This window comes from Rhipicephalus microplus, unplaced genomic scaffold (assembly GCF_043290135.1).
Source record: "Rhipicephalus microplus isolate Deutch F79 unplaced genomic scaffold, USDA_Rmic scaffold_15, whole genome shotgun sequence".
Classification (NCBI taxonomy): Eukaryota; Metazoa; Arthropoda; class Arachnida; order Ixodida; family Ixodidae; genus Rhipicephalus; species Rhipicephalus microplus.
In genome coordinates, this window is record NW_027464588.1 from 31,072,218 (window position 1) to 31,096,068 (window position 23,851).

The window sequence follows — 23,851 nt, forward strand, 5'->3', positions numbered from 1 at the left end:
GTCATAATTTCACCATGGAAAACACCAATAAGAAGCTAAAAACACCAATATTAAGCATTTCAGCGGATGACTGCTGCGGCTTTCCACAGTAAGAGCCGCAATGACTCACTGCTAGAGTAGGTTGGTTTTGATTACAGACTGATACTAATATCCTACTCTATTGCGAATTATCAGGGCCCGGATTCACAAAACTCACTTACGAAAACATTTTTGCGCAAGAGAAGTTTCGTTGCGTAAGTCGATTCACGAAACGAAAAAACGCCGTAAGAGGCCATAGTTGTCACATCGGCCGCTGCAAATAAAGCGCGCTGTGACTGCCCGGGAACATGTCAGCGGTGGTAATGCAGTTTCTATATTTGCTTACGTCACCGAAAAGTGCTCGTAAATGGATTCACGAAGCGAAATTGTGCGTAAAAACAGCATGGCTGAGAAAAAATTCTAAGAGTGGTCCAGACCACTCTTAGGAACAATGTGGCTACTTAGAACCTGCTGCCGCAGCGGTATATTTTGGTGCCCTGGCTGGTTATGAGTCAATTCACGCCCATTAAGGGCTGCCTGATGACTGCTGGTGCGTTTTTATTTCTTTCGGCGCTTTGAGCTTCGCGTGTTGTTTCCCTTGTACGCAGTGGATGGTGTTGACAACCACCATCGTCCAATAAGTTCGAAGTCGCAGTAATTGAAGAATTCTATTGGGCGTCAATGGCATAAAACTACGCATGTAAAGATTTGTGGTTGGATGAAAACCAATGTGATACGTGAATAATCGGTGCATTAGAACGCGACATGACATAGGATCAACCTTATTTGTTATGTTGTTGTGTGGCGCCCCATCTCATCCAATTAAAAGTGCGACTCGAGATCCTTGCCTTATTGGTGCAAATTACCACCAAAGAGGTTAATGGGAGCACATTCTTTGCACGCTATTGGAAATAAAAATGAGAGGAAGTTTTCAGTGAGTGGTTCCTAAAGTTTGCGCTCTAGTGTACTTTCATTGGCTCTAACTGTCCAATGGTTGCGATCTCTGAAATACAGCTGTCGATACACTTTGGGACGATCTGGAACAAAGCGTACTTTGTAAACCAAAGCGTATTAGGGGTGCGCGTGATTACGCATGGAACTACAAACAAATCATGCATCTTCACTTTCACTGTTCAGACACCGCTATGGACCGTGATATTATGGCAAGCAATCGGAAAAAAATGACCCTAGTAACTTTGTATGACACCTAAAATTTGCAAACCCTCACGATTCTGGAGCAAACCTTGGCTGAATTCATCCATGCGTCAATTACCAGCCATTTACCTTGGCGCACGAACATCATTCAAAGGTAGAGCGAGCCACTGACATGTATTTTGTGCGACGTAGCGACCACTTGACCTGAGAATAATAGCGTTGCGAAGGCGAATCCCCTGTCGCATGTTCTGATCGAAGCAGACGACAAACGCGAGCAGACGACGGCTTGGCCGACAGGCACAGCTTGTGATTGGTTGTGAAGCAATACCCTCCACATCAGCTCACTCTGTGACGTTGCCAAAACACTTCTTTCATCTGGCACGCCTGTCCTGTTCGTCATATCACCCCCCTCGCACATAAGAGAAAATTTTGTCACGCCGTGAAAATAGTGCAAGTACTTTTTAAGAGCTCTCTTATCATCTTATGTGCTGCGCAGTTGTCGAAAACAACATGGCGTCTTAAACAGCATATCGGTCGGTGCGACTTTCAGCAAACGCTTTTTGCACAAGTTACTTCAGCGTTTGACCGGATGTGTTGTGATTACAGCAGCTCTTTTGGTGCGTGTAAGCAGTGCGGAAAGCTGTGGCAGTGCAATGGTGTACGGTGAAGCGCAGCGAAGCCTGTGCGTCGGTGTGGTTATCAAGCGGGGATCGGCGTCGATGTATCGACGGTAACTAGCACTCGAGAAGCCTGCAATGTGTGTTTGTGTGCCGCTAACAGTTCGTTCGCTTGACTTTCCAGGCTCTCAGTTTGGTGCTGTGCGACATTTCGGATTGACAGCGTTTTGACACGTTACTTGAGTGACCCCAAGTACGTACGGAAACGTATGAACTACGCGCTCGGTTCTTGCTTCGCCACTAGTTAGCCCGTACGCTTCTATTTACTTGAGAGCAATGTACTGTTCGGGAGTGAAACGATGTTCGTTGTGAACAGTGGTGCTGTGTTGACGTTCCAAGACTTGTGAACAAGCTGTGCTCGTGTGACCGAAAATTGAAAGACAGACAGCGTTGATAACTGTTTTGCCCTGCGAAGTCGTGGTGGGGCAGCTTGGCGCTTTTGTTTGTTAAGTCGTCACTTCTCCTTTTTGTGATAACCTTAGTCCTAGCGCTGTGATGTGATCAACCAAAACTGCGAACTGCTACATTCTGTTGTGGATCGTGTTACTTTGGAAGCGCGCCTAGACTGTTCTTCGGTAACAAATTGAGAGTTCTATGTGGCAGCGAGAGCCCGTGAAAGTCAAGCTTCCCTCCAGCCCCCCAAAAAAGCAAAGATTTCACCGGTGCCTTGCTTTGGATGAAGTTGTAGGCCAATATCGCCTAACTACAGGTTTCCGAGTTCGTCTGGCCATCGTTTTGCACGGCACTAGAGCCTTGACAACAGCCGGTCATGGCCGGTTCTTACACTTTATCAATGGACGTGCACGCCTGGCCAGCCCTTCATTGCTGTCATAGGCAGCTTCCAGTCTGCAGATGCCCTTTGCCTGTTGGCCGTACTTGGTTTCTCATGACACCGACGGCTACTAAATGCTGCCATCGGTGAGTTAACCTTGCAGAACTAAATTTCACCGGTACTATATTTCACGCAGTTCTATAACGTGTGCAAGTTTTTAAGCCCATCAGATGTAATGTTTCTCTATGGTAAGTTGGAGCATGAAAAATTTACTACTACTGTTATATACATACATATATTATGGAGCAAATACTTAAAAAGTTTTTTGTGATTTGATACAAGTGAGCTCTTGTTTGATTGAGGTTGGGCCTGTCGATTGACCACGTTTGATAGTTGGAAGGTAATGTGAATTTATTTTTCAGGAGCCAGGTTGCACTTAAAAAATTTATGTTATTTTGGAAAATTAGTTCTATAGACGATTACCACTGTGGTAGGAATATACTTCAGGAGGACATATATATTGTGGTACGTAAATTTTACATAAGGCTTCAGTTTATTTCAAAGTGATTATAGCAGATTTTGGTCACTTTAACGAAGTGATAGCTTCCTCAAATAAGTATTAGAAGTGAGTGCTTTTAATGATTGTTTTTAAATATCTCGTTTTTGGCTCTTCACAGATCACAGAGATTGGTTTGTTAAGGTCCTGTGATGCATCGGTTGCACATTCTGGCACATCAATACTCATCATTACTTGGAGCACCTGTACGAAAGTAGGAAGGACACGTTCTCCCTAACTGTGCAAGCCTATGTCACTGCTGGGACTGTTATCATTCAGCGGATGTGGCGTGGAAGCATGCACGGCAGCCTCATCTGGAAGGACTGCAATCTCCTTGGGAGCTTCGAGGGCACAAAACTGCCTAACGGCTGGCTGCAAGGTTAGTTTTTCTTTAATACATACGATTACGTGAACACCACTTACTGTGCACAAATTGAAAACCCAAGCATGGTTGCTTTCAGTGGATACCTGTAATATTCTTACACATAATTCTTATTCAACATTTATAGAACTAAACTGCAAGATAATTGAGAATGTTGAAAGCTGAAAGCCTGCAGCTTATGAATGAAACTCCAATAATCTGAGACTCAAAAGCTTGTGCTTTGAAACGAGCACAAATACTTTGATTCCTTATTGAGCTCTCGAGCTTGTGATTCTCTCTGTGGATCAAGTGCTCTGGAAGGAAATAGCAAGTGGATGAAAATTGCCTGGCTGTTCACAACTTGCAAGGAGAAAAACCTATTGAAGAAGCCTCAGATGACATAGGGCCAGTAACTGCATCTTTTACCTAATGTAGCTTTTTCTCAGTGCTGTTGCTTGTGTTTCAGCCGAACATCTTCACCACGATTGCATAGTGATATATACTTTTCTACAAATTGTACCTGACCTAAGTATGCATTGTTGATCTCTAAAGGTGACGTTCAGTGTGTTTCAAAGCCATGGCTTCTCATTTCTCTGTCTGTGGCTAGCGTATTTCAGCAGCAGAGCGATGCACCTAGCACACATGCAATCCAAGTCATGGAACGCTCCTTTGGTGTTATGTGCAGGACACAGCATATCCATCCGCAAGACACTGGTATCAACAATAACGGTGAGTGTTAGTGCACCTGTAGGAGCCCGTTGTGTTTGTTGCGTATGATTATTTCCCCTGATGAAGTGCATTTTTGAAAGGTTTCCTTCATTTCGAATAATAGATGTCAGTAACAAGCACACTCATAATCCACAAGTTCTTTGTGTCTTCTAGACTGCCCATTTGCTCCTATATGCGGTATGGTGAGCTGGCTATGTTAGACAGCCTTAAAGTTATCAACATTGGCTGTTGTGTTGTAATGCAGTCTAACTTGTGTTTCTTAGTGAACTTATTTGTGGTCTACTTCTCGCACCTAGTGTAAAATCGAAATAAAAGAAACTCTATTGGCTTTTTATGCCTGTCAGAAGTTTCGTGCCTTCATCTATAACATTGTGGTTTTGCTATTGTATCATATTAAATAAATGTTCAGCCTTCACTGTTTGTGTGTGTGTGTGTTGACGCTTGTCATTTGCTTCTAAAAATACAATATCTGTAAATATGAGCACATAATTGACAACCATACACTCCTGCATGTAGCATGGTTGTAACAATGATCTGTATTTTTCTAAGTTCCAGCAGTAACAAGGGGTTCGGTGCTCCACGGTCATGTACAGTGTATCAAGAACAGAGCTCACAAGACCAACAAGTATAAAGGGACTGCCAGTGACTGTTCTCCTGCTCAAAGTTTACAACAGCAGAAAAAGCACAATGTGATGTCACGAGCAGCTGCTGCTTAACTTCTTAGCAGTGCATTATTCAGCAGTTCCTTTGCTTGCATTCGAAATTATTGAAATTTTGCATGGAAGATACCAAAATATGACACTAATTTAAAGGCTGCTGTAGTGTTAGTAAGCAAATATTTTTGAGTTGAAGTTTTTAACATGTGTCTTAAGTGCCGGCATGCCTCTACATTTGCATGCCAGAAATCACAGCATCCATGGTCGCCAATGGTAACTGTGTTTGCATTCTTTGTAGTACAAGAAGTAAAGCCATGGATGCAGAAATCATGTACTTAGTCGATGTAATCCTTCAGTGTACACTCATTTGTATAGCACCAATGATGCCATGAGTGTATAAGCTCTGGGAAGTGAATCTATGTGAATTATTTTATTTGGAAGGAAGATGATCATCACTACTCCTAGTATATCTTAACAGTAGATTTTAGTGCTTGGGTATTATCCCACTGCCTGTCCGTCCTTCAACAGTCTACTTATCTACTGTGTAAGTGTAACTTTTTAAATGTATACTTTTCTCGGATAGGTTTGTTCATAATGTAATGCAAGTGATTTATCATCTATGCAGCTCTACTCAAACTAGAAATAAAAGTATTTATTTTTATATGTAGCTATAGCATGCATTCACTTGTGTTTTTCCAGGTGCCTGTACAATTGTTTAGCTTTACAAAAGTGCTGGTATACTCTAATATTGAATCTGGCTTCTTAAAATAGTTTGTTAGCGGAAGTAAGAATGTGTTTACAACCAATATTACTATACTGAGATGAACTGTGAAAAGTCTGTGTGTGGAAATTTATTTACAGTTTTTGATCGTTGTGAAGGCAAATGTTGTTATGTTCTTTTATTGTTCTCCCTGTTTCCTGCAAACGACACTTATATACTTTGCAGTGGCATAGTATTAGTTGTTATTTTACACATATGTGCTGAGCAACATTGCAGTTGAGGCCAGCAGCAAGACATACATGAAGTGCACCGGAGCATCACCTCACATGATGTACAGTCTTTGCCCACCAGTAAACTCAATATTTTTCAAGCAGACTAATAGACAGCTGTATGGGAACTGTGTTGGTGTGCAAACTTTGAAGTCTTGTTGAGGAGTGTTTTTGATCATTTTTGTCCAAGTGAAGTAGCTACCCAAGGCCACAACTGGTGGGAATGTGGTGGTTTCCTCTCTCCAAAAGCACTCCTACCAGATGCCTAATGTTAGCATGGGGTTAATTCACGAACTGGAAAAATAATTGGTCTTTGTTTTCTTGGCCGAAAGAGTCACTTCCACCGTTGAGCCACCACGACGCGCCAGAATAGAAACTTTTAGCTAAATAAAGTTGATTCTACTTTTGAGAAGTGTTTTGGGGAAACGAAATTGCACCTATAGCTGTCAATATAAATACTGTTTGCACCAAGGAGCTTAGTAGCTTATAATTGTATTATTCATGTATTGTCCAGAATTTACTCGCGCTGTGCCAACTTTCAGCCCAAGTGTCCTAACATGCTTTGTTAGGGGGTTGTGAATGAGCCAAGCTATGTAAATAAACAAAGTGATACTGCTGGCATGCACAAAATATTGATGTAAAGCCCTTTTCTTTAGCATGACATTGTCAAGGGCTTCATTCTTGTGTTTTTTATAAAAACTGCTTGTCACTGGGCAGCAGCGGAAAACTATGCATCAAGCTTTTGCGAGATGGCTCGAGAAACACCGTGTTCAGACATAACAATGCCGGTGGATTTCTCTCGTAAGTTACTTTCTGTAGTATATTCAAAATGAGTGTATTAGAATTGTTGTTTTATAGCCATTCATTTTATTATTTACACCTGAGTGTATGTATGTATGTATGGGTGTACATAAGTATATGTATGTGTGCGTATATGTATGTATGTATGTATGTATGTATGTATGTATGTATGTATGTATCTTTTAAATGAGAATCCGTTATCATTGGTGAGTAAGTTTGGTAATGATTTGGCTGAATTTGTTTCTAGTTATTTCTCTTATGAGCCATTTTACATTTCAATTTGTTTTGTACTGCATAAAAATAAATGTAACCTTACACAGAATACGTGTTCAAAGAAGTTGTTTCATTTACCAAACTACAGTCATGGGCAAGAAATTGGGTAAAATGGAACGAACCTGCGAAGATTAGTTTAGAGCATAGCTACTCTACATGGCATATCTCGTAAACACTGCGTTGGTTGAATATGTCGATTTCAACTTTTCAATTTTAATCAGAATAAGCAATCTATCACCCGTGTTTGTATATGTGTGTGATATTTATGCATACTGTGACACCGGTTCGCAATTATAATTAAGGTGACAAACCTAGTCAAGCTGAATACACGAGTTTTGTCCATGCACCTTTCATCTGCACTGGAACTGTTGTTAATAAAAAATAAACTTCAGTTTAGAAATTTATTCTAGTAACCAAAAGCAGGGTATCTCTTTATCACACAAATCAAATTGCCATTGTTCTGTTCCATTCTGGACAATAGGGACCCTCTCAGCAGAACTCGATTAACTGCTATAGTTCATTTTAACCATTGACAGCGACATTACACTGAAGCGTGCAGAAGGACAAATAGCGGGAGAGAAGACACAAACTAATCACTCTGTTTGCATCAGCTCTAACTGTCCGTGCTCTTTGGTCTTGCTGCATGTGCTGATGCCCACCAAATTAGCACGAAAGCGTGTCCCTACAAAGGCAGTCAACTTGGCTGCAAGCAGCTAGCTCACTGCATGTGTAGGTTTTCTTCAAAACACCGTGAAGACTGATTGCTGGTCGAATATCTAAACACGTGAAAAGTAATATACCAGGTCGGATATTGGTATTTCAGTTTTGGACACTTTTGCGATAAGAGGGGATGGAGGAGAAAATTATGAACCCTGAATTGTTTAATTTTTTGAAGGAGCACAGTACAGCGCTTTTGGAACAAAAGGGGAGTGAAAGAAGCAAGTGCGAAAGCCTACTTCTAAAAAATTTAGTACCCGCCACCACGCATATTGTCATGCCGGGCAACCTCTTGAAAAAAAAAGTGCTCAGTGATTCTGCGAATTGAACCAAGTACCTCTTAGATTGTAGTTGAGCGCTGTAACCACTCGTCCACTGCAGCAGTGCTTGCATTCGCCCTATTGCTGATATATCGTCATTCCTTCGAATGAAGCCAAATGCAAAAACGTCCGGTGAAACTTTGTAAAAAATAGAAAAAATAGTTAGAATGCGTTTGTCCAAGGTCACTAGAAGATAGAAACCGCCACGTGTGACTGTATAACGGTGTGGCATTTATTCTTGTACATTACTGTCATGACGTTGGGATAGCCGGCTCTAACGTAGGCTACCTTCTCACAGTTTGTCAAATATAAATAAGAAAATAAAAATATATATCGGCCTGTGTCAACGCTAATCAACTATTATGAGTTCACTGTCACTAGTGTCACTTTCACTAAATGAATGCTCAGTTTGTTTCCATTATCGTTATTCAAGAAAGGTTTGGCTCATTAAGTCAACTCTCCTAATTAGCATTGATTCTCACATCTAAAGACAGTCACACTTCATCTTGCTTTCTGAGTGGCTGTCACGCCCATATAACGCGTATTCCACTTTTTTATGTTCCCCGAGCATGTGACGCTGCTTTGCGGACACTTTCCCTGACGTCTTCTGGGCCAGAAAATTGTCTTTATTATCTATCAATTTCAAGCTTTCGCGAAGCCGAAACGAGAGTCTCTCTCTCTCTCTCTCTTTTCGTCCTTTTCGCACGTGTGATAACGTCTCTCGACCTCAAGACTCGTAGACACGTCCCTTGCTTTGTTTGCTCACTCAAACAACGCTGGACTAAACATTTGCACCGTCTTTTGTGAAAAGCATTAGACTGAGACACCTCCCGACGAGTCTCTCTCATTTTACGTAGACACATACCTAAGCGTAAGTGTATGCACGTTCTCGCATTCCGGCTTTATAAAAATGTTGCGGTGCATGAAACCAGCGAAATTGTGCTCTCGATTTCATTTGATTACTGATGTTACCTATTTCCGCACAATTCGTCTGCAGGCACCAAAGTCGCTCACGTGTCTTGTAATAAGAATATTGTAACAAAGGCCACCATTGACTATAGGTACAAAACACCCTTACGTTTACCACTATACCGTGCTAGATTGCACCGAATTAGTTAAGTAGCAGCGCAGCTTCAATGAAATGTAAGGTAACTGGTCGCGTTAAATAGGGGAAGGCATTCGAGGCACATTTTAAAACATTGCATGCATCGATTTATGTGTGGTTTAATTTATGTGGTGCACCTGGAGTGTTGTTTATTTGTACTTGGAGAGATAGTGCATGGATTGCTCGGTGGCTTAAGGCCATCGAGCAATTATTTTTTTTAGCTACAGTCGTTGATTAAAGGCGAGTGCTTGGCTTTGCACAGCCCACCAAAACGTCTATTACAACGTACGCGGCATCCCGTAAGCGCAGTAGCAGACTCTCGCGGAACTAAAACTTAGATGCAGCAAATCATTGGCTATCGTCGTATACTCTCGATGCTAGACGCTTTGCGTGCTACCTTAATATTATCGGCACACACTTCTTTCTTTCCTGGTCGTTTCATCGGCTATCGTGTGTCCTCCTTGCCCTCTTAAGTGCCGAATAAGTTAAATTCATACCCATGCTATAGTAATCCCTCCAGATAAGAGAATGTTTGGCTAAGAAAATGCGTAGCCAAAGAAAATGCTTTGTGAATTCGGCCCCAGTTTTGTCGATGCTGTTTATGAAATACATTGACGGAACTCAATCAAACGTCAAGGAAAGTGCATACGTGCTAGGGGGGGGGGGCATTTATGGGCGGGCTGGAGACTTTTTTCTCAAAATTCTCGCATGCCTCCCTTCGCACCCCCTCCCCCAAAAGCAAGCACGGTTAAAACACAACGCATAAGATCGGTGTCTTCCTGCCCCCTTGCAGGAACACAATTGTCGTCGGTCTCCCCAGCAAAATCCTGGTGGCACCCCTGACTCACGCACTCGACATATTAATGCTTTTAGCGTACTCACATTCATTTCCTAACCTAAACAGAAGTTATATATTTGTAGTGCATAGATGATAATACGATCATGTTCGGCAAACTTCTCGCTCGACGTCTCACGACTCAATATGAAGTATTACAGAAAGTGCGCCGATCGCGCCTAGTTTCTTCTAATGTGTCGTTAACGTTATCAATGTGAGTTAAAGACTGTACAGCGCAACCAGTGCCGCCCAGCGTGCTTTAAGACACTGGGTGACTGTACATTGTAGCACAGCGCGTTTCAGCGCACTGCGCGGCACTGGCCACGCCGTCAAGTCTGTCCCAGTGCCTTGCAGCGCGCTGTTGTACATTGGGACACACTGTACCAGTGTCACCCAGCCCGCTGAAACGCACTAGGAGACACTCGAAGCGCTGTTTTTTCAATAGTGTAATCATACAGCCATGAGAACCCAAAGGTAGAGAGGGCTAGGTTTTCACTTATCACACATCTTTAGCACAATTTTGAGGCACTGGCCCATGCTTTATTGTTCTCGTCCTTTATCTGACCATTGCTTGAAAAAAATTGGTACACATTCCCTTAACTAACGCGCACAAGTTCTCAAAGAAGCAGACAGGAATATTAATTTTTACATGACATGCCTTTTAGGATTTTGTAATTGTAACATATAATTTCTATTCTTCACAAGTTTACAGGATGCAATAAAATTTCGCCATAGCTTGAGCAATCAATGTGGTCAAAAAAGACAAAGTTGCTGGCATAGATAGATAGATAGATAGATAGATAGATAGATAGATAGATAGATAGATAGATAGATAGATAGATAGATAGATAGATAGATAGATAGATAGATAGGTAGATAGATAGAACTTATCTTCGTCTGCCTAAGAAAATAATCCCAGTTAGCATGGATTGGTTAGCAGCCGAACCATAACTCACATTACTGATGCATTCTGTAGTTCCGCCAGGTGTTTAACAACCGACAATCCTCTGTGCTGTAAGACAGTGAAAAAAAGGCTTTGTGAGAATTTGTGGGCATTTATATTTCGAACATAGTTTTGTGCTGGACACAATAAGTTTGTGTAAGCTGGTAAATAAAATTCATCTCTAACTCTCAAGACAGCATTCTATGTCGAGATGAAACAATCGGCCCTCAAAATCACGGCTATTTATTACCAGAGCTGTTTAAACTCGTAATTAGTCTTTCATGTGTGAACTGAAATAACTATATTCATGAAGGAGCATGGTCCTTTCAGCCACTTCCACTTCGACTGCACTCCAAGGAAACATGTGCCAATTCATTAGGCTCTAGGTTCAATAATTTGACGCGCAAGAGCAAGAATACAGAAAAAGCGAGGGAAAAGAGGACAGATAAATTAGAGTAAGAACAAAATATATCGAAACAATGAACACAGAAATTCAAGGCAGAAGATTTATTCAAGAGGCGGGACCCGCGTAGCAATGATTCGAAGGAAGCATCGTTGCCACTTGGCTGTTCAAGCACGATAGCAGAGCGTACCATAACTTTTTACTGCATACTACAAAAACGGGTTGAAAAGGGAAGCGACCGTGTGAAGGCGAGATGCGGGGGCATTAGGGAAAAACATAAATAGTAGCAGAGTGAATCATACAATTTTAAAATGAGAAACAGAGACACGAAAAGGAAAAAAATGGTGCCCTCGTACTATCTGAGTCAAGCTTGAAGCATGAGCACTGTTGAATTGCCATCCTCATTTGTCTCTTTTTTTCTTTCTTCGCCTCTATTCCTCTCTACCTTGCTTGTCTGCTTTTTGTACCTTGTGCTTTTTACGTTTTTCTCTTTTTACTTCTTTATCACTCTTTCTCGCTCTTCCAATCTTTATTTGTTTTTGCCCTTTCTTTGTCTGTCTCTCTCTACCTATTTATCTGTTTTTTTGGCTTACTATTGTCTCATTTCTTTCGTGTTTTGGTTCTGCTTTTTGTTTCTTTCTTCCTGACAGCTTCTTTCGACCACTTGGTTCCTCTCTCTTTGTCTTTTGCCACCTTTCTCTATATTACAGCAAAAGCTGTTATGTGATTACTTTTCGGGTCACTCGCAGTAGCATCTTCTCCGCCGCCGCCACCGCCGCCGCTGCCGCCATCGCTACCGCCACCGCCAGTGTCCGTTACCACATCGCTCGATATTAGAAAAAAATTAGCACCAATAGTAAAGTGAAACTCCAGCCCGGGTTGGCAGGGTGTCAGCCCAACATTGCTATCAAACTTGCCTTAGGCAGACATGACCATTGACAGAGTGGGTCTCAAACCCGGGTACGCTGGGTGCCAGCCCAGTACCACTGAGCTACACCGGTGCTTGTGACTTGTTGTCAAACTTGCCTTAGGCAGGCTTGATGTCGGGAAAGCAATCGCAGTATTACGACTTATAAAGTGTTTAAAGACAGCGAAAAAACAACCAGTCATCGCACGATTTGATTAGCATAACGAGTGGGTCGTCCAATGCTCCAACTCATTACAAAAGCTTGTTCTTGTTTCCCTAATAACTGTGGAGCATACCCACTACACCCATAATCCTCATCGTCGTCAGTCACTGCATGGACAATTGACACAAAATTCCTTGCAAGTGTTCAGCGGATGCCACGCTTCTCAGAAAAATGACAAAAAATAGCGTAGCTAATGCAACCCTACTACCCAAAAGTTTATTATTTATGCCCTACTGGATACCAAGCAAGTGTGCTTGCAGTAGTTAACCATTGAGTGTTTTGAAAAGGCTCTGAAAGGCCCCTCTTCTAGCTTCAGCTGCGATTGTGCTGCGCCTACCACCCAGGCCTGGCGTTTTTTTTCTTTCTCTCTGCTTCCTTCTGCCGGTAGCTTGATTTTCTCCGTCGTTAGTTTCATGAAAGATGCAATGCGGGCTTCTTGGTAGCTCATCTTCAGTAAGTTTCCTTCTAGCGCACGTAAATCACAAGAAGAAATGAAGGCACAAGTAGACAGACAGAGCTCAAATATGTTAGTTTCACTCCCTCTTTCTTTTTATGTCTAGCTCCCTTTTTCTGTAGTTTTATTTCAATATCGTTTTATGTCTTTCGCTGCTTTTGTACGTCATGATTTCGTTCTCTTTATTTTTCACTAATCTCTTCTTTCATCGCACAATTTTATATCTTTCATTGATGAGTTTCCCTGGCTTTACTTCGCGTAGAAGACATTTCCTTTATCCCTTGTAACTGCTCTTCTTGTTAGTGAAGATTAACAAACTCCTTCGGTACATATGTACCCCGTGGTTTTCTGCCAACACCGAACATTTTATAGAATGTTTGAAAGTCTCTGCTGAAAGAAAAGAAAGAGAGAAACGCAGGCATATGAGAAAAAATAGGTACATAAAATGAGAACAAAGGATGTAAAAAGCACAGAATAAACATAGACAAGAAAGAAGAAGATTAGCAAATATGGCTAAAGCCGCAAAACCTAGAAAAACTAGGAAGGTGCCGGATATGCACTCCTGCTTGAGGCTTGGTGCCACTCTTTTTATTTTGCGATAGATGTATGATATTACCTGTCATTCACGCGTGGCACCTCTCTACCGAATAATGACGCCAGTTACATAGATGAAAGCAGTTTCAAAGTCTCCTTCCGATGCGTGTGGTATGTGAGGTCCTAAACGTAAGTACATTTTCATACCAACCTGCGAAGATTGCTTTTTTATTTTTGTGGCACTAAACAGTTCTTTAAAGAAAATTTTATCTGAAATATGGCATCTCTCCTCATGCATTGTTCGGTTGCGCAGTTTCACACCAGTAAGCACCTCTTATTCTCATGTGCTTCTTCACTTAAAAGCCAATTTCTGCTATTTTCCGACCATATAAGGATAACGGTGCTTTTATGTTGCTGAAGCACTCTTGTCACGCGCCTGACAGCTGAAATGCTCAACGAATTCAAAAATACCTTTTAATTACCAAAAAATCACAATACCGAAACCGAAACCAAACCAAGTGCGCTTTTACGGGTGACGAAATTGTTTGCTCAAAACCTGCCTGGTTGTGCCTAATGCCCACTAGATGGCACTACATGTCAGCGTCATCCGCGAGGTTGGCTAGAACACTTACGCTGTTATGGTGAATATATGTCGAATCGTGTGTGGCTCACAACGCAACACCACCTACCATTTATTGCACGCCCACCAACATGGCGAAGACATTCGCACGCTCAACCAAGGAAGGGCCGGCTAAACTCACACAATCCATAGCTGACAAGCAGACGCTGCAGCGTCTCAGTTTCGTCACTTCCACCAGGCAAAACTCAACGTCACACCCACAATGTTGCCATTAATTCTTGCCATTAATGCTTGCAAGGGAAGCATTTCGAGGCTAGCTATAAAATTCATTTGAAAAAAATTTACGAATCTCTCAAGTGTTTAATTTGGCGTGAACAGTCATAACGTAAAAATGAACTTACGCATTTATATTTATTGAGATCTGCTGACCTCGCTTGATCGCCGGAGTTGGCCTTTAAGCAACATCACTCAACTCTCTTCAGTTTGACCCTCGACGGCTCTTAATTTCACAGCAATGAAGTAACGTTTTTTTTCTCATGTTAGTGACGATTGATTTTATCAGCACTTGCATGCATCATATGTTCTCTACACTTCTGAAGAATGACTGTCTACGGGATACTAACTGTGCTGTTGTTAATATAATCTTGTAACAATGAGACAAATAAGACGAACATGAAAAGTCAGAAACGTCGCGTGTTCGGGCAATATTCGAATAAACTTGGTTTTTTTCTAGTTGGTTTTCATTATCGACAGTATTGCCTTACTATACAATATATAATACAAACTTTTCTACTTTCTGAGTGACTTCAGGCGTACTAACAAAGAAAACACCTTCTGTGCACGTTTCTTTCTCTATCATTTTATCACTCAAATGCCCCCCCTATAGGTGTGAGCCGTGGTGTTTGTCAAGAACATCATCAAGCTTACGCGTGGCCAGTATATATTCATAATGCCTTGGTGATATAGGCTCCCTGACAGTACGGAATGTACCCAAGATTAAATGAGTGTAGTGCTCATAGACGATAGGTCAGCAATACGAGTTCCCAAGAAGGTCTGAAGAGATAAATAGTACGGAGGATGCTTAGAGGCTTCCACAAGTTTCAAGGCAAAATCCTGTTGGGCCCTTCGTTTATCTGCTGTTCCAATTTTTGTTAAACTCTGTGCTGGTGTGCTCTTGCAAAACGGGCATATCCTTTTATCCATTCTACATTCCCAGAATACCAACTTCGCATAATGATTTATGTTGTTGTCATGTCGATTGTATGACGCCTTCAGGCATAACCACTTCCTGTCTATGTAGGTTACAAAAGTAGCATGGCGGGCTGCTTCACCCTTTTTCGCTGTACTGTGTTTTCTTGCACCTCAGGCCTGAGCCTTGATACGTGATAATCGCGCTCTTGAAAGCTGAGACGTGCTAATAACAAGACGTCACACACCCATCCGTGGGTAGAAGAAAAAATAAGCGTTACCGCCCTAGAGGCCTTCGACTACGTTGCGGCTTCCTTTGGGGTAATGCCCACCCAAGAACTTTGCAATATACGGGCTTTTTGTTATTGAAACTTTTGATACAAAGCCAAATGTGACTCTTGACCTCCTGTGGTTTTTCACGTTTGTTTGTTGTTGTTTTCTGACACAAGGAAACGCCCGATATAAGACGTGGCCACGCAGCTGGTATGCTCAATTCATAATCTATTAAACGCACGCTACTTGATATGTATAAAACAAACTCTTCTGCCTTAAACCACCACGTATATATCAAATGACACAACGACCAAACTTTTGAAGACATGTGGTAGCATGCACTTTTTATGTTGCTCTTTTCGTCTTTAGGTAACAAACTTATACACACGATTAGAAATTTGCATAATGCGAATTCTCAGCGACACTGTGTAGGTGCTTTGATTTTGTGATAAGGTGTGGCAAATAATATTACAGTGACATGTATGAATCGTGATGACGAAAACGACACCGGAGCTTGGGCCCACGGCCAGCTGAAGTGACGTAGGAGAAGACGAAAACAGATTAAAGAACCGCTGACTCAAAGTTTTGTTAAAAATCAAAGTAATCAGTATTCATTTTAGCCTGCATTGGCCTTAATTTTTCAATTATGTTAACCGCCGGATTCTTGGCCAATCTTTTTTCGTGTGTAAAAGTCCGAGCAGATGAACAAGCAAGCACACAACAAACGGGTATTGTCTGTCTGTCTCGCTCATTGCAGTTGTTCAGACCGACAACAACACTTTGCGGAGGAAGCCACCTGTGGGGTTCCTCGTGGATCGACGGTAGCGTGTGTCTCTCCAACATGGAAACCCTGTCAACAGTTTCTCATTCATGAACTTCGGCACCCGACCTCTGCTGCACCTACCCACCAAATCATCAACAAATGGCGTCAAGGCCTCTTCGGTGGTTATGGCACGTTCCCACTTGAGAGTTGAATAAAAACAAAAACGCAGGAGTGGCCAAGAAATCCCGACCACAAGCGTCCAAGATGTTCACATTAGTGCTGCCCCATCGCGCCGCCGCTGCCGTCGATACTTTAGTATTTAATTCAATTTCGCCTGCTTCTGAGAACTAAAGTTCGTACCAAATTCTAGTTATTCACGCAAAGAAGCGAAAAGAAACAGCTCGCATTTTTCAAACGTTGTTTCGGGAGGTAAGCCAGCAGAAACGACACGAGTGAACGCTGCGCTAGTGGTGGTGGCACATTCAGCTGGCTGTACACAAACGTGAGACACGTTGGGGCATGCCGACTCGCTGCCGCTGCACCATCTACTTCTAGAGTTTCGCCAGTTTCGCTCTCTTCGAGGCCAAGTGCGAAAGTACCTTTACTGACTACGACCTGACCATAACCTATGCGCATTCTTTACCTATGCGCAATTGTTCAAGCTTCCGTGCCGTACCCCAGCGCTGCCACATCTCACTTCAACAAGCTTACCGCCTGCTGCGCAGCTGGGTCATTCGACAGTGAAGTGCAGCTGTGGCGTACAATCGCGCTACTCTGCATAACGGTCACTGCCGTGACAGCTACGAGCTACGCGCTGTGTTCTGCTACCCTACCAGCACTAAACGCCAATAACGCCGAGTTGGATGCAGCTGCCTCACAAGACCACCAGGCCTGCTCACCCAATCAATGTAGTGAGCTCAGGGGGGCCCTCATGCATCTGTCTGACCAGCCTGACTGCTTCACGTTGATGATCTTTCCATTTTCGCATGCCGCCCTTCCAACGCCGGCCGTCTGCGAACTACCAGAATTCACGGCTTTCAGAATGGCGCCGAGAGCTTGGTAGTAACCGTCAATAAGCCAGCGGTGTGTGTGGCCTGGAAGCAGCATTATAAATGGTCTGTTGACGTAGACCACCCCCAGGTAGGTGTAGCGGCGTGGCACCAGTTGAACGCATGCAGCAGCAGCGCTGAATGGAGAGGCTCTTCAAGCATTTTGACAGCTTTGGCCAGACACCCTCCCATCTATGCCAGAATCCAGTGCAACCTGACCACTACCGAGGATCACGGCAGGGGTTTAACTCGAGGCAGCACTTGTGCGCCGTAAATCACATCAGGATTTGAATTTATTGTCGGCACCCGACTCCAGTTTGTTACTACCAATGTTCGATATCAAAGACCGCATGAACTTCCATAGTGAGATGAACTTTCCACCATCACAACCAGACCTGCCCTCGGGTAGCAGGGAGAGCCTCTTACACCAGTCGCGGCCACATCTGCAGACGTCGCTGCGACCATTGGCCGAGTGGACAAGCTCCATCAATGTTCTCCATGCACAGAGGGCAAGCACTGGCCATTGCATCTAAATAGTACATGAACTTTCGGTCGACAAAGCGCACGACATAACGACTTCCGAACCACCTGATAGCTGCACGAAAACCACAAAGTCTTGTCAACTATGTAATTATCACCGGCCACAGCATCGCCGCTGCATCGAACTGTAATGACGCCGGTGTTAAATACAAGAATGATTCAGTTTATGCATACAGGTGCAGTAAGGACCTAATCACAAGAAATTGGATGATAGCGAGGCACGTGGCGTTGCGTCACATCGTGATGATGTCCCGCAGTTGGTTCTCACTCATACGCATTCTGTGCGGCGCAAGCATTTTGAGCTAGACATAAGTGTCTACTAGACGCGCGACGACATCTGCCGCATACCAGCACATCCTCTATTTTTTTCAGTACCCGGGCGAACGCTCTCTTCAGGCCGTTGAGCGCGCGCTTCTCCTCAGCTCGCTGCAGCGCATGGGGGTGCTGCGCGAGTAGACTACGGGCAATCAAAGAGAGGGTAAGACGCGACAAGATGTTTGCAGTAGGGACGTTTCCAGGACGCAAGCTGGAAGCAGTCATGAGGCAAGCGAGCACAAAACTCAAAACTACAGCTGAAAGACAAAACCTAGCGATAATTTCACGCGATTTAAACGACGTCTCAAAAGAAGATGCGGCAGGACTAGCGACGACACTGGTGAAGGGGTTCGATCACATGCGCACCACTTCTCCTCAGGTACAGGTAATGATATGCACAATACCGGAGATACCGGTGCGTGATGGCTACCTGCAAAGAGCGGTTGTCAACGCAAACCAAGAGATATAACGGATATGTCGAGAGAAAGCCTTTGAAGTGGTGGAAATAAACAAAGAGGTGCATAGGTGGCGTGGTTTTCAACGAGACAAAATTCACTTCGATGGGCGGCTAGGTGATGAGGTGAGCCGGCGACTTGCAGGACGTGCAGTAACTGTTTTAGGGGGCACGCGGGCCCTTCGGGGTGCAGGATAGCTTGTAACGAGTACAACAACCAGGGAGACTTTTTTAACAAGTTGTATAAACAGATACGATTCGAAAGTGGCACCAGTATCTAAGATAGGTAGAGTCCGGGGCACAAATTGACGTAGCCACGAGCGCCGAGCCAATTCAGACATTGGGTATATTAACATGCAATGTGGCAGGAACAGGCTGTAGTGGTAAGACATAGAACAACAGCTAAGAGAGGAGAGGCCAATGGTATACGGTTTTGTAGAAACACATCTTAGGAACAAGGAACAACCTGCTAACAATCCGGACTACACGTCAGAATATTGTCATAGAACAGAAGGCAGCTGAAAGGAGGGTGGTACTGGGGCATTCATTCATAAAAGTACAGACTGGCAAAGGGTCAAGCAGGAGTGGAAGGAACATTTACGGCTTAAAAGGAAAGTGGCAGGGCAAATGACACTCTTTGCTTTGGTGCAGTTGTAGAAGAGAGCAAAGGTCAGATAGCAAAACCAGGCAGTGGTAGGGTGTATATCAAAAGACATTGAGGAGTTAGGAGGAGAGTGCGAGATAATTATGCTAGGAGATATATGCGCACATAGAAGATATAGGTGGGTATACCGACTCAACAGGCAAAATGATCATGGATATGTGTGAAAGGCAAGATTTGGTCATTTGCAACAGTACCGAGAAGTGTGAAGGATAAATAACATGGGAGGTAGGAAGGCTGCAGTTGACGATAGATTACGCACTGATTTCACGTAGGATGTAGGATGAGCTCAGGGGAATACATGTAGATGAAGGTGGCTCCAGAAGTCTGGGTAGTGATCACAAACGTATCGAGCTAAGTTTTGGAAGAGCAGTGAAAGTAGAAAGGAGACAAGATGAGCAACTACTGGAAAATTTTTTTCAGAAAGGCAAATAGAAATAGCTATTTAACAAATTGACAAAGTAATCACTGAGCATAATAAAACAGTGTGGACATACACGAATCTAGTTAGACTGTTTGAGCTAAAGCTTGCTAAGGCACGTGACAATTCATCCCGGAAAAGAAAACAAAAATCCAAAAGTTAGTGGGTTAGGAAGTTAAGACAGCCATAGCACGACGGCAGGAAGCTTCTAGGGAACACAGACATGCTAAGCAGCGGGGTGAACCGCCAGGTGACGTTGAAAGAAAATGGGAAATCTTTCTAAGCTGTAGAAGGGATTCAATCCTTCTGATCAATGAAAAGATTAGAAGAAAGGGAGCTCAGCAGCTGGTAGAAGTTCATAAAATGATAGAAAGGCAGCTGTGAAATTTTGGATCCATCTAAACTTCCTAAGAAATCAGACGAGCCTAAAGCAGAGGTTTATAACTACAGCTCAAGGTGCTAGGTTAGAAGGGACGAAGCTATCAAATATATAAGAACAAACGTGACTGCAAATTTTCAACAAAGAAGTGTTTTATGCACCACATTTGACAAGAATGAATCAAGTGGCGCATTGGCTTCATTTTTACAACAAGAGTGGGAAAGGGCTGAAAAGACGGTTCCTAGTACTACATCAACAGGCCCAGATGACATTCCTATTATGCTGATAAAGACATTAGGTACGAAATCTAAGCAGGCTTTGAGAGAAGCAGTGAGAAAAATAATAATCGGTGGTTAAGTCCCCGATGGATGGAAACTTAGTGGGATCAGAGAGAGAAGAGAAAGATAAAGATGCAAGGAAAAGCAGGGACGTTAACCAAATTCACATCCGGTTTGCTACCCTGCACTGGGGAAGGGATGAAGGGGAAAAAAGAGGTTGCAGAGAGATGAGAAGGTACACACAATCACGAGCACACTCTGGGAGCACACACAGTCTACAGGTGGTCGCTCAGACTTCTTGACTTCAAGTAAAGTAGGAGTGCTTTAGTCCCTTTCTGCGCAACTGATGCCGTAGATGTAGATGTAGTGGGATAAGCATGATTGATAAAGGAAAGGAGCACAAAGCTGACACAAACAACTACCGTCCTATAACAGTGACATCAGTGATCTACAGACTGGCGATGCAGATTATAAAGTGAAGACTGCAGGCATGGATAGAGAATGGGGGGGGGGGTGCGGGGGGAACTGCAGATTGGTTTTCGGATACACAGGAGTTTGGAAGAAAATCTGTTCTCACTGACGCAGTGCGTCGAAATAGCAGAAAAGGAACACAGGCCCGTGTGGCTAGCATTTTTGGATATCAAGGGAGCGTACGATAGCGTGGTTCAAGAGGAATTGTTGGGAATACTGGACACACTAGGCGTGGAAGATGTAGTCACCTATTATTTAAAGGAGATCCACAAAAGTAACAAGGTAGTAATAAAGTGGGAAAAACAGGTATGTAAGCTTACAGAGGTGAAACGAAGGCTTAGGCAGGGGTGTGCTCTGTCACCTTTGCTATTCATGATGTACCTACAAGGATTAGAAGCCAAATTAGAGGGAAGGGGACTGAGCTTCAAACTCTTTTTCGTCAAACAAAGAAAACTTATTGAACAGGCACTACCAGGATTGATGTACGCAGATGGTACAGTGCTAATGGCCGACAACAATGGATATTTGCAGAGATTGATGGGTATCTGTGATAATGAGGGAGATAGGTTAGATTTCAATTTCAGTAAGGAAAAATCAGCTGTCTTTCTGTTTAATGACAATGAAGGTGGTGAGCGTAGAATACAGGAGGTCACGATAGAGATAAGAGATAAATACAAATATCTGGGCGTTTGGATAAGCAATGGGGCCGAGTACCAAAGGGAACACGAAATATACATGACAACTAAAGGTAACAGGAATGCAGTGGTGATCAAAAACAGGGCAGTGTGAAATTACAATCGGTATGATGCTGTGAGAGGAATATAGAAAGGCGTCATGGTTCCTGGTCTAACGTTTGGCATTGCGGTCTTGTGCATGAGATCACAAATTCAAGCAAGATTAGAAGTTAACCAACGTGGAATAGGTAGGCTAGCCTTAGGAGCTCACGGGAATACACTAAGTCAGGGAGCACAAGGTGTTATGGGATATACACCATTTGAGGACAGGGAAGCCAGCAGCAAGATAAAATTTGAGAAGTGATTGAGAGAAATGGGGGAGGAGCGTTGGGCTGGGAAAGTAATCAGCTACTTGTACATGAAGAATGTCGATACAAAATGGAGGAAGCAAACCAGGAAACTGACTGGTAAATACCTAAAGAACAGCAGGGGCCAAACCAAAAAAAATTATCAGATAAGAAGAAGGTGAAGGAAGCTGAGACCAATGTGTGGAGAATTGACATATTTAAGAAGTAAGTAAGAAGTAGAGGTCTATCAAACTTTTAAGCAGGACATTGTCAAGGAAAGGATGTATGATAATACTCGGGGTAGTTCTCCACTGTTTCAGGCCAGAAATGGAGTATTGCGAACCATGGCATATCGGGCCAAATACGAAGAAGCAGACATGGTATGCAGTGCGGGTGGAGAGGAAGAGGAAACTGCAAAACACTTGATAATATTCTTTAAGGGCTTCATTCTATAGTTCCGGATGATGGCGCAGAGTTTTTCAAAGCACTCAGATTTAGGGACAAGGAGGGCGAAACAGACTTTAAGCGGGTAGAATTAACTAGAAGGAGGTTATCTGATTGGTGGCTAAAGTGAAGGCACCAGTGAAAATTAAACGCTTCACTGCAGAGTAGGAGTCCACAACCTCACTATTTAAAAGAAAATATAGATCTACTTTTTGGTTCACTAAGAATTATGTCTTGATGACGTTAACCACCGCCTGATCTAAAGGGTACAGCCATATCAATCCATCCATCCACGGGAGGCTGGCGCTGAATGACTGCATCTAATAAAAAGCTCGAAACTTTGTGTTTTCGTGCGAGTTACTTGCAGTCGTGCTTCTTCATGGTTTCACGGTTGCAGAGAGAATGAAAACTAACACGAATATATCGGCGCGCTGTTTTTACCGGGCTCTGTAAGGTCGTGCCAACAGTTCGACATATGCGTTCGCATCTTATTTTTTTTTCAAGCTACTGATTACCCAATATTTGCATGCCTCAGTATATAATACTGCTGTGTACCTCTATGCATATCTTACGAAAAAAAAAAGGTCTTTATTTTTGTTTCTCATTAGTTACAAAAAAGACAACTCGCCGGTCTTCTTCTTGATTCACCTGAGACGACTTGTTTGTTTGTAGCCTCAAATCCATAGCACATACTCATTCTGGGGGAGCGGTGAAGAAAACATATAGTATCCTATAGACGGTAACCTAATTATTGCTTAGAAAAATAACAAAAAAGTTGTAGATGAAGACATTATAAAAAAACAAAGACCGAGAGAGTGAGAAAAAAAATAAAATTGTCACTAATGTAATAACAACACTTCAATTTTGAGAGTCGAAAAGACAGCTGAGTGTGCCAGACCCGATTACATCGGGTTGTATGTCTCACATTTATTTACATTTTGAAAAGTACTTCCCGACTCTTCTTCTTCTGAGTATTTGCTAAAGTGGGCCTTATGTTGAAATACGTTTAGTGTCTGGAATGAAATTGCACACCGCATCAAATACATCTGTGCGGTGATTTCTCAAAACGGAGGCACCAAAATTCAGAACTGTTTATGTGGTTAAACACAAACCTAGCTTCGCAAACGGAATAGCAAGAAGTATTTTCCCAATTACTGCGTACTTATGACTAGATGCAAAATAATGTTCAATGGTTTCTGATTCTTCGCAGAACGGAAAAATAGTGGAGAAATATTCGACCAGCTCAGTGTAAATAAATATTTACACTGAGCTGGTCGGGGGAATATGACACCAGAATCGAGAGCATATCTTAGTTTTTTCGACGGACTTTACTAAGATTTACACAAAAATTTAGGACGACAGAAAGGCCAAAAGTATCCCGTTTTCTTCCGATTTAACGCACTAAATGTTTCCTACTTTACTCCAGACAATTTCTGTGGCTAACATGAGTTTCTTACTGCCTCGAGGAATTGAAGACAACGCTAGCTTTCTGCCCCTCAGCTGATTATGCACAGCCCTCATGATCGACTCATTTCACGCCGCCACGGTCTAGTGGCTAAGGTACTCGGCTGCTGACCCGCAGGTC

At 42.9% G+C, this 23,851-nt stretch overlaps 1 long non-coding RNA gene across 1 annotated transcript in view; it reads right to left on the reverse strand.

Annotated features, from left to right (window-relative positions):
* Nucleotides 1-23,851, reverse strand: part of LOC142784676 (uncharacterized) — a 136,939-nt gene that overhangs the window by 89,034 nt on the left and 24,054 nt on the right. Inside the window, exon 2 of the long non-coding RNA XR_012888723.1 lies at nt 10,922-10,977. This is a non-coding gene — a long non-coding RNA (uncharacterized LOC142784676). The remainder of the gene's footprint in view (nt 1-10,921; nt 10,978-23,851) is intronic.